A 6,639-nucleotide genomic window follows, 5' to 3' on the forward strand; every position below is an offset into this window, starting at 1 on the left:
ATACATATAGTAGGATCAAAAACCCATTGCCATTGTTCTTGAGGTCTCAGTAGTCCTCATTGTCCGCTATGTTCAGCAAGACCGGTTTTAACTCAGGCTTTTTCAGACCCAGGCCTGCTGGCCTTGGTGAGTTCCCGATAGAACATCCCCATTGTCTCAGTGTGTGGGTGCACCCCTCGTGGTCCTGAGTTCCTTGCTCGTGCTCTCTCTCCTTCTGCAGCAGCCCTATTTGTCCTGGAACTAGTTCTATAGACCAGGCTGGCCTCTAACTCAAGAGATAACCCTGCCTCTGCCTCTTGAGTACTGGGATTAAAGGCATGTGCCATCACCGCCCAGGTTTCATGGTTGAATCTGAATCGGTTAGAAAACTGCCCAGCTAGAACAGGCCAGATGACTCCAGAACTGAGCTGATAATTACTTTCCAGGTAACCAGACACCTGGAAGGTTCTGGATAGCAATGTCTGCTTTCCCAGAGAGCCAGAGAATAGATGTTCTCCAAACATGCCTAGTCGGGGATTTGGGGTTCCCAGCCCACACTTGCACTCTGAAGACAGGAGATCTTTGAGGGCTTGAGGAGAACAGGGATGGAGAGGCTCCTCTCACCAGCAGGCAGGGTCTCCTTCCTTCGGCCTCAGTCTAGTTCCAGCTTCAGGGTTGCGATCATGGGAACAGGATTATGAAGCACAGCCCAAGGGTTTGGAGGAGCTGGCGCGTGGAGCAAAGGCTTTGATGAGTCTCTCACAGAGGAGCTGGCGCGTGGAGCAAAGGCTTTGCTGAGTTTCTCACACAGACTTTTTCCCTGATGCCATTTGTTCATGGTCCTTGGCCACATAGCCACAAGACTGCCTGAGAATAAATCCCAGGCTGCTGTAACAGGTGTGACTGGGCAACAGGGAAGCTAAGTTCTGTCCTAGGTTCCAGATAACTCTAGGATTCCTTTGGTCTCAAGCCCATTTCCTGGCACCCATGGATGTAACTGAGCTTTTCGTTAGCTGCTAGGAACCTCCAGCCTCCCCCAACACGCATAGGGCCTGATGGCTTCCGGTTCGAGTTATTGTCATTCTGGTATTCTTTCTGAACACATCTTAAGGAGGAGTGTCGGGGGCCAGCCTCGACAAAAATACCTTTCTTCCAGAGTGGAGGTGTGGGAATTTAGAAATATAGTAAATGTTAAAAATGCTGCAAGATCCCCGGCGGCAGTAGGCAGGCAGTGGGCCCTGAGAGCAGCCAGTCCCAGGCAGAGACAGCTGCCAGTTCCTGAGCAGAGAGCCCGGGGGTGTGAGCAGGCGGCAGGTAGAAGGGACATGGGCAGACACATCGTACATAATAGAATTGGATATTTATTAGTTAGAGAAAAGAGAGAGAGAGAGAGAGAGAGAGAGAGAGGGAGAGAGAGAGAGAGAGAAGAGGAAGAGAGACAGAAAAAGGAGAGCGGGAGAGAAGAAGGGTACGTGTGCCAAGAGAGGACAGTGAGAATCTAAGATGGTGAGAGGAGGGCAGGGGTTGCCGGGAGTGGACATGGCTTATCTCTTAAGGAGATAGGACAGACCATTACAATATTATCAGGAGGGAATTTCAGTGAGTACTGAAAATTCGCCTGTGTTTAATTCCCAACTGGTTAATATATCCCTGATTTCAAAGGGTATGAGAAGAACAAAAGGACTGCCTTAACACACAAATTGAAAGTCATGGGGTACACTCACTGCTCATGCCCTAGACCAAACCTTCTGTAGGCAATCCACTCCCTAGGTGGAATCCCAAGTTATTTCCATAAAGGGAACTAGGACTCAGTTGGATCCTTAGACTTTTGTTTTGGGTGGGAACAAACTACTTCCCTATTTCAGGAGCAGAAGGTCTAGACACACCTGTTTACAATAGCCTTGAGAGAGCAGAACTCTGATTTGTTTGAGTTTGAAGCACAATCTCAAATGAACTAAAACAAGTCCCGATGTCTCTGACTTTTGGCCTCTTTGAGCCTTCACAGAGGAGCATGAGGGATTGCCTGTGCTCACTGAGTGGCCTGTCCCTCCCACTCAGGACCAAGATGCCTTCCACATGCTTCAGCATCATTTTGAAGCAGATGTCAACTTGATCATTTCAGCTATAGATATGTTGGTGTGCATCTATAGCCTCTTAAAAAATCTAACAAAAGTAATATTATTGACCAAAGTAAATAGTACTTACTTGATATCAGTAAATATGAACACATAAAATTTCCCTATCATGTGATTTTTTGGGTAGCTTTTTAAATTGTTTTCCTTTACATTTGCTGTGTATGAGAGTGTGAGTGTTGTGATGGTTTAGTGGCAGAAGGCAACCTTGGCGGGTGGAGCCAAGAGGTAACACGAGATCACTCTTAGGGTTCCAGCATTACACTGACCCTGCGCCCTGGCAGCCCACCAGCTGGCATTCAGGCACCTAGCCAGCCTGGGGGCCCTACAACCCTACATCTTATGTCATGCATTGCGTTGCTGCATTGGGCTCTGTACACATGCGCAAGCTTCCCCATTTAAGTAAGCTCCACCTGCCTGTTTGTCATTTTTTTTCCTGCTCCCCTCTCGGGAGTCCACACTTCCTCCCACTTCCTTCCCTGTACCCCAGTTGTGGGTTTGTTGAGCTCTGTGGTTCATTTCTCACCGTCGAAGTTTCAGTCCAACACCAACAGACAGCATGCAGCAGAGCTCACGTGGGAGGTTTCTTTGGGGAGGTGCAGAGGGGGCCTCTGAGGGAGAGAGAGAGAGAGAGAGAGAGAGAGAGAGAGAGAGAGAGAGAGAGAGAGAGAGAGAGGAAAGAGAGAGAACTGGAAGGGCTTGCCTTTTGTCAGGGGATGTAGCACATGCGCATAGGGACAGTGCCCTACTTGGGGGCTGCAGTAGCTACAGTGTCACATCTTGGCTCCTGCTGCTGCCGCCATCTCCCTCTAGGACCCTGAGAGCAGGCCGGTGTAAATGCCTGAATGCTAACAAGTGTGTATGTGTGGGAATGCGGGGATGCTCCTGAGAGCTGGTTTACCTCCAAGCATGGACAAGTGGGGCAGGGCTTGTCCAACATGCGCAAAGCCTCAGCTTCCATCCCCAGTCCTGACAAAGAAGAAAGGAGGAGGAGGAGATGGAAAGACAGACTAGATTTGGGTCAGCAAGATGGGTCTGGGGGTGGAGGTGCTTGGTGCCAAGCCTGGTGACCTGAATCAATCCAGAACTACACGTTTCTGCTTTCTGAGCCAGGGTCTCATTGTGGCCCAGGATGACTTTTAATTTGCAATCCCACAGTCTCAGCCTCCTAAGTGGCTGGAACAACAGGCCTGCAGCACCAGCCCTGGAGGCTGATGTATTTCTTATTAATTAGTAGTTAAACACACAAGCTGATTAATTTTACATTCAACTTTTAAAATGTTTATTATACATATTGGTCATATATAACACCGGGTCTCATGACATTCTCATATATGTGCACCGTGTTCTTTACTCAACCTTCAGTTCCCTCTCCTGCCTCCCCCACTGGTTCTCAGTTCCCCCTCCTGCCCCCCCCCCCCACACTGGTCCTCACACTTCAGACAGAAGATAGCAGACAGAAATCGCAGATCAAGGCCATGTGCTAACACTGGGACCAGATGCTGGTGGGCCCAGCAGTCTCTGTGGGACCAGATGTTGGTGGGCTCAGTAGTGCTCAGGTGCACCGCAGGCAATTGCAGCGCAGCGGCTGTGAGTTCAGAAAGCAGAGCATGCCAAGGTAACCCGTTCTTCCCTCTCCCCATAGTCAAATGAGATTTTCCAACTTATCCACTATGCGAATACACGGCTCCTTCCCCTCGTATACTGCTCTTTTGTCCCTGCCTACTTCATGCACACCGTCCGTCAGTGATGAACTCACAGACGCCCCCTCTGCAGCTTTTGAGAGGCCAAAAACAGCAAAGAAGATGAATTAAGAGGCAGGTGAGATGGCTTAGCAGGCAGAGACATGTGCCACAAACCTGCCAACCTGAGTTTCCAGGGAACAAGATGTAGAAGCTAAGAGATCTGACCCAGCAAGTTGTCCTCTGACCTCCGTATTTCTTGCTGTGACCAGATCCTATGTGGGCATACACACACACACACACACACACACACACACACACACACACACACAGTTTTGTTTTGTTTGGCTTTGTTTCTGTTTCGAGACAGGGTTCCTTGAAGCTGTAGCTGTCCTGGAACTCACCTTGTAGACCAGGCTGGCCCCAAACTCACAGAGATCCGCCTGCCTCTGCCTCCCGAGTGCTGGGATTAAAGCGTGCGCTACTGGGGAAATTTAGATCTCCCAGTCTCCCTTAGCAGGTGATGCTGAAGGTTGGGGACCTCACTTGGAGCAGCGTGGAGTAGCTGTTATCAGAACCCTGAGTAGAGCCCCTCTCTCAGCCCACGTGGCCCCTGCTCCTCTCAGGTCTATTCATCCTCTATTCATCCTCTGAACCCTAACCCCCAGATCCTTGGCTCCCCTTTAACAGCGCATTTGCCAGCACTACTACGTTTTTGCGGGGCGGGAGAAGGGGTTAGGAATTGCTCGTCTAGAATTTCATGAGATGTTCTTACAATTCTAAATTTGGAGACCCTGTTTTTGTTTTTATTTTTTAAAAACTCTCACATTTCCTCAAGTAAGTTCAAAAATAGGATTTGGACCTACATGTTCTAGCTCACTAATGTTATTCCCCAGAAGGCCCCTGAGCATAGCTCGCCTGGGGAACTACATTTCCCAGGAGCCCCTAGCGTTCCACGCAAAGGCTGCGCAGGCGCAGAACGTGGCATCTGACGCACGTGCGTGGGGAACCCTTTAAAAGGCTGGAAAGCCGTCTGTTCGCGCTCCCGCTCCACGTGGGTTTTGTTGTGTGTTGCATCCTTTCGCGTCCGAAGAAGAACAAGCAGAAGAAGCAGCAGAACAGAACAACTAACATCACAAATCTTTATTCTATCTTCTCCCTCAACCCCCCCCCCCCTCTCGTCTGTTTCCTTCTTTCCCTCCTTCCTTCTTTCCTTCTGAGCCTGGAACTCCCAGACCTTTACCTCTAAAGCGCTGGGATAATAAATACGTGACCCTCCACCCTTGGCAGTTTTCCTGGCATCTTTTTCCCTTCTTCATGTGCTTGTGTGAAATCTAACTGGCAACTTGTGACGTCACTCAGCCCACGCTCTCATCCTCCTGGCAAGTGGCACCGTGAGCCAACCCGTGAAATCCGGCAACCAGTGACTTAGCTCAGCCCGCACCGAGCCAGAGTTCCCTGGCACCCGGGGTCTTCTTGGGGCAGCGCGGGCCAGAGGGAACTAAGAGCTCCCTGCACGAGCTGCAGGTCACCGGGCTGTGGCGCCCTGGGTCTCGCGGCCACTTCCGCTGACGTCCACGGGTCGTGTGCCCAGGCGGGTAGGGACCATTACGCCCTGCTCAGAGCCGCAGCCCTCGAGGGGCTCTTCCTGTCCGCCAAGGGGACCGACCCGACCGGACTGCTAAAGGGAAGCTGTCGGCGGGGCTGTCTCCGAAGACCCCCAAAAGGACCCTGGATTGTGAGTAACCCTTAAAAAACACATTTTTAGCTTGGGCCAGACAGCACACTCCTTTAATCCCAATACTGCAGTTGCAGAGGCAGGAGGATTTCTGAGTTTGAGGCCTGCTTGATCTACATAGGGAGCTCTGGGATAGCTAAAGCTACACAGTGAGACCCTATCTCAAAATAATTAGACTCAGCATTCGGGAGGCAGAGGCAGGCAGATTGCTGGGAATTCGAGGCCAGCCTACTCCATATATCCAAGTTCTGGGACAGTCAGAGGTACATAGAGAGACCCTGTCTCAAAATAATAAATACATAATAGGAAATTACACGTGATAATAGAAGAAAATATGTAGAGTTGCTAAGTTTAGCTGCCTCCCCTTCTGAAACCTAAAAGGAGCAAACATTTAACATGAAGGATTTGGCAGTGGGGTCTTTTGGTTTTGTTTTGTACTCTTGAGACTAAGTTTCACTGTGTAGCCCAAGTTGGCCTTGAACTCTTGAACCTTCTGTCAGCCTCAGGAGTTCTGGTGTGCTGGGCATAAAATCATGCTAAAATCAGCTAAAATCGTGGTATCTTTTGAATGTTCACAGTATCTACAGCAGGCACAGACGCTTGCAGCAGACTGTAGCTTCAACTCCAGGAGATCTGACCTCCACAGGTACCTATACTCATGTGCACCCCTCCACACACACAATTTAAAAAAAAAAAAAAACAAATCAGACGGGGGTACCTCACCCAGCAAGTAGCACCCTCTCTTCTCAAAACTTGCTGGATGGCTCCTGCTCTGTTCCCAAAGAGGATGTTGGCTGCACTCAGCCTACAGGAGAGGCCCAGAGGCAATTCCTAGTCAGAGAAAGACTGGGATCTGCCAACATCCCTGAGGCTCAGATGGAATAAAAGAGGAATGAGAACACCATTTGAGAACCACAGCTCCTCTGCGTCCTGTTCTGTGGGGACCTGAGGAAGCGCACAGTCCCAGCCATGTGTTCCTCACCACACTGTATACCCTCAAACCGTGACCAAAATAAATCCTTCATGTCAGGTGACAGTGAGAAGACTAATGGGAAAAGGCCCCTTCACACCGAACCCCTAGTCCTAACAGGGTCTCTGTTTGTAGGAA

General features: G+C 50.0%; 1 long non-coding RNA gene across 2 annotated transcripts in view; it reads left to right on the forward strand.

The window, feature by feature from the left end:
* Positions 1-4,983: 4,983 nt before the first annotated feature.
* The window catches only part of LOC126488200 (uncharacterized), a 10,874-nt gene continuing 9,218 nt past the window's right edge, over positions 4,984-6,639 (forward strand). Inside the window, exons 1-2 of one of the 2 annotated variants that reach the window (XR_007588612.1) lie at positions 4,984-5,531; positions 6,110-6,177. This is a non-coding gene — a long non-coding RNA (uncharacterized lncRNA). The remainder of the gene's footprint in view (positions 5,532-6,109; positions 6,178-6,639) is intronic. The other variant, XR_007588613.1, reaches the window with a different exon arrangement.

Source organism: Alexandromys fortis, unplaced genomic scaffold, assembly GCF_014885135.2.
Source record: "Alexandromys fortis isolate MF-2015 unplaced genomic scaffold, M_Fortis_MF-2015_v1.1 scaffold_161, whole genome shotgun sequence".
In the NCBI taxonomy this organism is placed as follows: domain Eukaryota; kingdom Metazoa; phylum Chordata; class Mammalia; order Rodentia; family Cricetidae; genus Alexandromys; species Alexandromys fortis.